Consider the following 7500-nt stretch of genomic DNA (forward strand, 5'->3'; position numbering starts at 1 on the left):
TCTTAGCTCCGGGGTCACTAACCCTCGCTTTTTTTCCCTTTTTTTCTCTCATTCGTTGACAACATTCGTCCATCATCGCGAGGGGCCAAGTCTTGCACCGGCCGGACCATCGGCAGCTTACGAATGATTCATATTAAGAGTCCGTTAGGTCGAAAATAGAGTTCTTGGATAACGTATCGCTCGGACTGAACGCGGGGAGTTTGCAGTTTGGTTTGTTATTCCTTGATGGTGGTGGTGATGATAATGATGGTGGTGGAGATGATGGGGATGATGATATGGTGATGGTGGAGATGGTGATGGTGGTGGTGGAGATGGTGGTGGTGGTGATGATGGTGGTGGAGATGGTGGTGGTGGTGGTGGAGATGGTGGTGGTGGTGGTGATGATGATGATGGGGGTGGAGATGATGGTGGTGGTGATGATAATGATGGTGGTGGAGATGGTGGTGGTAGTGGTGATGATAATGATGGTGGTGGTGGTGGTGATGATAATGATGATGATGATAACGATGATGATATGGTGATGATGATGATGGTAGTGGTGGTGATGATATGATGATGATAACACTAATAAAAACAATAATAATGATAATGATAATAATAACAATAATAATAATGATAATAACTCATCATAATGCACGTAATCTCAAGCAACCAGAGAATACAAACAAGTTTATCATAGTCTTAATCCTCAACTGAACAAAAACTTTTTTCCTCAAATAGATAACATCCTAAAAACAAAACTTAGGCCTACTCTCTCGCAATATAAAATGCAATATCAACGGCAACACTGGCAGGCCCTCTTCTTCTTCTTCTTCTTCTTTTAGGCCATTTAAAGACAGCTATCGGGTGTCCTTTGAAGGAGGTCGAGGTGATCGCTCACCCCCTCTGCGGCGCGGGAAGTTGTGATAATAATTGTGATCTCATGTCGAAGATTAGGGGGGAATCCCAGACAGGTCTCTCTCCCTCCCTCTCTCTCTCTCTCTCTCTCTCTCTCTCTCTCTCCTCCTCTCTCTCTCTCTCTATATCTCTCTCTCTCTCTCTCTCTCTCTCTCTCTCTCTCTCTCTCTCTATATATATATATATATATATATATATATATATATATATATATATATATTATGGTAATTTTCTATATTACCTTCGCCTCTCCGATATCGACGATTTTGGTATCGTTGGATTCCTCTCACTCTGCACAATCCAAATATGTTTTATTGCGCGGAAACCCCATTTAGCGGCAAACTTGGGCCCTATATCGGGGGCGACGATGTCGGAGCGGCGGACGTAATATAGAAAATTATCCTATTAATATAACCTACAGTGAAAATATCCATGGTTATTCACATGACTTTTCATTGCAGGGGTCTGCGACCCCCCCAGCGGGGGCTGCCGCCCCCCAACCCCCGCCGAGGAAACAAAATATCCATCACATATTCACGGCAGGATAGAGCGCACACGAACTAGATGTGGAGCCGATAACTTACCCTACCATAACCTGGTACCTAGTAGGAGCACCTCCACACTCGGTCATCGCGTCGGCCATGGCGAAGTACTGAATGCGACGGTTATTTCGGTTAGGAATTCGAAAATCGTGGTTCCAGGGGACGGGATACTCGACCTTGAGGCCATCGGTGTAACATCGAGAGAGGCGCAAAACCCGCCGACGAGGGCGCTCTTCTGTTCATGGTATACCCCGTTCATCGTGATTATACTACAATAGTCTCTGTATACAATGATTAGGTTTTGTTTCCTCGGCGGGGGTTGGGGGGGCGGTAGCCCCCCAGGGGGGGTCGCAGGGGGCACAGCCCCCTGCAATGGAAAGTCATGTGAATAACCATGGTTATTTTCAGTTTGTTATATCATGAGTGTTATTTAACCCCGCATTTTCCCTGGAACCTTCCATGCCCTCCCTTGCTATCGGGGCCAAGTTTGTCGCTAACGGGGGGTTTCCGCGCAATAATAACTATATATTTGCAATGTGGACAGTGAGAGGAATCCAACGATACCAAAATCGTCGATATCGGAGAGGCGAAGGTAATATAGAAAATTACCGCATATATATACATATATAAATCCCTCACTACTATACGAACGAATTCCCCCCACACACATTTTTTTTTGTCCCCATCCCCGCCGCCGAGCGCCAGCCACCACTCCCCGGCCGCCCGCTGTCCCGCCCGCCTTCCCTCCCGGTCGAGTCCAGGAGCCGAGCTACCGGCTGCCCGTGATGCTGCATTTTTGTCCGAATCGAGTCCCGAGTGGTCTGGCTGCGGGTAATTATTTTTTTCTTTATCGGGCGGTAATATGTAAAGCCGGATGATTAGCATTATTTTTTTACTTGCTCGCTTTCTGTTTTGGCTTTGTTTGATTTTTGATTTTTTTTTGTTTGATTCCTGGTTTTGATTGACTTGATTTTTTTAAAAGATTTTTGATTTTGATTGACGTTTTATTATATATGTTTTATTCGACGTGTTTTATTTGTTTCCATAACGTTTTTTATTTCTGTTGATTTTATTTTTTTCATACTTGTCTTTTTTTTTTAAAGAAAATCACATAAGTTAAATTCTTCTCTTCTTCCATTCGCGTGTAACCGATCTCATTAAATCATAAATGCATGTACCTGTTTATCAATACATTCTCCTTCTTTTCGTTGTTTTTTCCAATCCCCCCCCCCAAAAAAAAAAAAAAAAAAGTTCAATGGCGCCGAAGCCTTAATTGCGAATGTGACGTCTTTATTCAAAAATTCTCTGTACCGTTCGATGAGATTCAACAATCAACTTGAATCTGCTCCTCCGCCCTCAAAAAGAAGAGAGAGAGAGAGAGAGAGAGAGAGAGAGAGAGAGAGAGAGAGAGAGAGAGAGAGAGAGAGAGAGAGAGAGAGAGAGAGAGAGAGAGAGAGAGAGAGAGAGAGAGAGAGAGAGAGAGAGAGAGAGAGAGAGAGAGAGAGAGAGAGAGAGAGAGAGAAAGAGAGAGAGAGAGAGAGCGAGAGCGAGAGAGAAAGAGAGAGAAAGAAAGAGGGAGAAGGAGAGAGAGAGATGAGGGGGAGGGAGGGAGAGAGAGAGAGAGGGAGGGAGGGAGGGAGGGAGGGAGGGAGGGAGGGAGGGAGGAGGGAGAGAGAGAGAGAGAGAGAGAGAGAGAGAGAGAGATAGAGAGAGAGAGAGAGAAAGATAGATAGATAGAGAGAGAGGGAGAGAGAGAGGGGGAGAGAGAGAGAGAGAGAGAGAGAGAGAGAGAGAGAGAGAGAGAGAGAGAGAGAGAGAGAGAGAGAGAGAGAGAGAGAGAGAGAGAGAGAAGAGAGAAAGAGAGAGAGAAAGAGAGAGAGAGAAGAGAAAGAGAGAGAGAGAGAGAGAGACAGAGAGAGAGAGAGAGAGAAAGAAAGAGAGAGAGAGAGAGGAGAGAAAGAGAGAGAGAGAGTGAGAGTGAAAGATAAAGATAAAGACAAAGAAATAGAAATAATAATAATAATAATAATAATAATAATTATAATATTAATGATAATCAAACGCGTCGCCAAACACAAATCATCAAATCACAATCCTCTTACAAGATAAAGTTTTTTTTTTTTTTTTTATCGAGTATTCAACCCTGAAAACCACATCTCTCGAACCACTAAGGAACAAACCCAAAAACAAAGAAAAACAAACGCACATGAAATAAAGACAATGAATCAACGACAAACAACTACAAACAAAATAAAAACGACAAAACACAACAACAAAAAAACAAAAACAAACAACAACAAACAACACCACCAAAACAAAAGCAACACCACCACCACCAACACAAACTATCCCTCCCGGTGCCTCCCTCCTCCGCCTAACGACCTCATCCGGAGACAACGGCCATTTAAGGCGACGAGACCGCTCATTAGTAACGGCACCTAATCAACACCAAATTCACGACGAAATAATGAGAGGAACATCAGAGAGGGGAAGGGGGGGAGGGGAGTGGGGGAAGAGAAGAGGTGGGGAAGTGGGGAGTGGGAGAAGGAGGAAGGAGGAAGGGGGAAGAGGTAGAAGAGGGGGAAGGGGGAAGGGGAGGGGGATGAGGAGAGGGAAAGAGGGGCAGGGCTAGGAGGATGGAGAGAATGAAAGAGGGAGGGAGGGAGGGAGGAGGAGGGAGGGAGGGAGAGAGGGAGAGAGGGAGAGAAGGGTAATAGAAAGATACTGAGAGAGAGAGAGAGAGAGAGAGAGAGAGAGAGAGAGAGAGAGAGAGAGAGAGAGAAAGACAGACAGAGAGAGTGAGGGAGTGAGTAAGGAGAGAAAGACAGACAGAGAGAGTGAGAGAGAGAGTAAGAAGGAGAGAAAGGCAAACACAGAGAGAGAGAGACAGGAAGATAAGCGTGGCATCGAACTGCAACAATGCAACCCAACTTGTCACTGTCAGTTACCGACGTGTTCAGCAGTCCAGCAGGAATGCCAAACGTAGAATAATGATATGTACTTAAACTGAATAAATAAATAATTAATTAATTGTGGAGACACAAACAAACAAAATAAAAATGCCAAGAATTATCCATTATCATTCAACAACAAACGTTTTTTTTATGTTCATTTTTACAAAATTTGCGGTACAGTTGAATGCAGTTCAGACTAGCTACTTATAAGGACCGATACAAAGAAACACTTCTCCCTTTTCACAAACCTACGCTAAGTAACTCAAACTCAGGTTTTGCAACAAAATAATAGCATACACTTTGCAACACAACACATTCATATTACAAAACGAACGCCACCCAAAAGGATTATTAGACTATCTCTTACCTCCTTTATATATACGCTCCTTTATCTATTCCTCCTTTATATACGCTACATGTCTATTTCTCCTTTATAAACGCTCTTTATCTATTCATCCCTTATAGGGTAAGTGTTCGTAGACAGCACACCAGCTCCTAAGAACTTCCTCGTGTACGTACAACCCCGACCCCAAGTAAATGCACGACTTAAGGTGCTGTTACACTAGCACTTTTTCCGTCATTTTTTTTTTTTTTTTTTTTTTTTTTTTTTTTTTTTAAATTTTCTGAAATTTTGTCCATTTTTCAGCGAATTGTCGATTTTCCAGTCAAACGATAATGGTCGTTTCCGTCTGAAAACCTTAACGTCAACTTTTTCAGCCCAGCATAGTCAAATCAAGTTATATTCGAAAATGTTTATACTGATGTTAAATAAAATTGTCAAAAAGTTGACGGAAAAAGTGCTAGTGTGACAGCACCTTATTAAGGCCCTATCACACTAGCACCTTTTCCGTCAATTTCTGGGGTTCAGTCTGAATCTGAGGCTTTCCGCAAGGATCGTCTACAAACGGAACGCCTCCCAGACCAAGACGGTTACGACCGTTTCCGTCTAACTAATTTCCGCGTTGATCTTGTGCTATTAATAAATTAGATAGGACGAGTGAATGTAAACATAAGCTAATGTGCTATTAATAAATCAGATAGGACGAGTGAATGTAAACATAAGCTAATGTGCTATTAATAAATCAGATAGGACGAGTGAATGTAAACATAAGCTAATGTGCTATTAATAAATTAGATAGTGAATGAGTGAATGTAAACATTAGCTATTATTTTAGAACATTCGTCAATACAATATACATCATCCTATTTCTTTAAAATAACGTAAGATGTATGAGAATGTTCGTGTGATTCCCGGGACCTCCCTCCGATAGCGTCATGTTTGTTTACATTTTTTTCCATACGGAGTTCATTCGGAAACGCAAAAAAATTGACGGAAAAAAGTGCTAGTGTGATAGGGCCTTAAATCAGACAAACACACATACACGCGACTACAAAAATGATTCAGAAAACCACCCATGAAAACCCCAATGCAAGATGAACATTCCAAAAAGACTAAAGTTCATGACCACGATGTTGAACAAGCATTAATTCCAGAGACAAGATATTAGAGAACGCAAAAACAATTCCGAGCACAGACGCCCTGCCGCCATAACTCGTGCTAAGGCCGTGTCGTAACCAAGCCTGAATTAACTTAGCATCGATTCTTAATAAATACAGCATGAAGTTTACAGGAAGTACATACCAAATTCAGAGGGTTTTTTTTTTTTTTTTATACATACAGCATTTTCCGAGATCGGACTCTGAAATCGTGCGGAAAATATAGCCAAGGTTACTGTTAAGAAAGACTTTTTTTTTTTTGCTACAGGGAGAGAGACATTGTATGAATTAATGAATAAAAAAAATGCATATATATATATATATATATATATATATATATATATATATATATATATATATATATATATATATGTGTGTGTGTGTGTGTGTGTGTGTGTGTGTGTGTGTGTGTGTGTGTGTGTGTGTGTGTGTGAGTGTGTATGTGTGTGTATGTGTGTGTGTGTGTGTGTGTGTGTGTGTGTGTGTGTGTGTGTGTGTGTGTGTGTGTGTGTGTGTGTGTGTGTGTGAGTGTGTGTGCGTGCGCGCGCGTGTTTGTGCACGTGCGCACATACATTATATATAAATATTAAGAGAGAGAAGAGAAGAAAAGAAGACGAGAAGAGGAAGAGAAGAGAAGAAAAGAGACAAAACTAAGCCCGGCTCCGACCACAACCCAGCCGTGTGGTCCCACCTAAAACGAAATCTTTCTACCACTAAAGCCTCATAGACGTCAACCTAATGTATCTTTTGAATATCATTACCTCTGTTTACGACCCCTGCGCCTGCCCTTTGGTGTTATATCCATCTTCAAAGAGAGAGAGAGAGAGAGAGAGAGAGCGAGAGAGAGAGAGAGAGACCGAGACAGAGAGAGAGAGAGAGAGACCGAGACAGAGAGAGAGAGAGAGAGAGACCGGGAGACAGAGACTGAGAGAGAGAGAGAGAGAGAGAGAGAGAGAGAGAGAGAGAGAGAGAGAGAGAGAGAGAGAGAAAGAGAGAGAGAAAGTGACAAAGAGAGAAAGAGAGAAAGAGCCAGACAGAGAGACAGAGAGACAGACAAAGAGACAAACAGAGACAGAGAGCGAGAGAGAGCGAGAGAGCGAGAGAGAGAGAGAGAGAGAGAGAGAGAGAGAGAGAGAGAGAGAGAGAGAGAGAGAGAGAGAGAGAGCGAGCGAAAGAAAGAGAGAGAAACAGCGTCCTTTCATTTACATACAATCCCAGTACCGGTCCTCCTTATAAAACAAGCAAAATGTCCAAACTTGAATTGGGTCCGCATGACTTGGTTACAAAAGCTGCCTTAGCGGTCGGGAAGACAAGTGAACTGCAACGATTTTGACGGACTTTTTTTTCTTCCCGAACCAAAAGAGAGAGAGAGAGAGAGAGAGAGAGAGAGAGAGAGAGAGAGAGAGAGAGAGAGAGAGAGAGAGAGAGAGAGAGAGAGAGAGAGAGAGAGAGAGAGAGAGAGAGAGAGAGAAATAGAGAGAGAGAGAGAGAGAGAGAAATAGAGAGAGAGAGAGAAATAGAGAGAGAGAGAGAAATAGAGAGAGAGAGAGAAATAGAGAGAGAGAGAGAGAAATAGAGAGAGAGAGAGAGAAATAGAGAGAGAGAGAGAG

Source organism: Penaeus vannamei, chromosome 13 (assembly GCF_042767895.1).
Source record: "Penaeus vannamei isolate JL-2024 chromosome 13, ASM4276789v1, whole genome shotgun sequence".
Taxonomy (NCBI): Eukaryota; Metazoa; Arthropoda; class Malacostraca; order Decapoda; family Penaeidae; genus Penaeus; species Penaeus vannamei.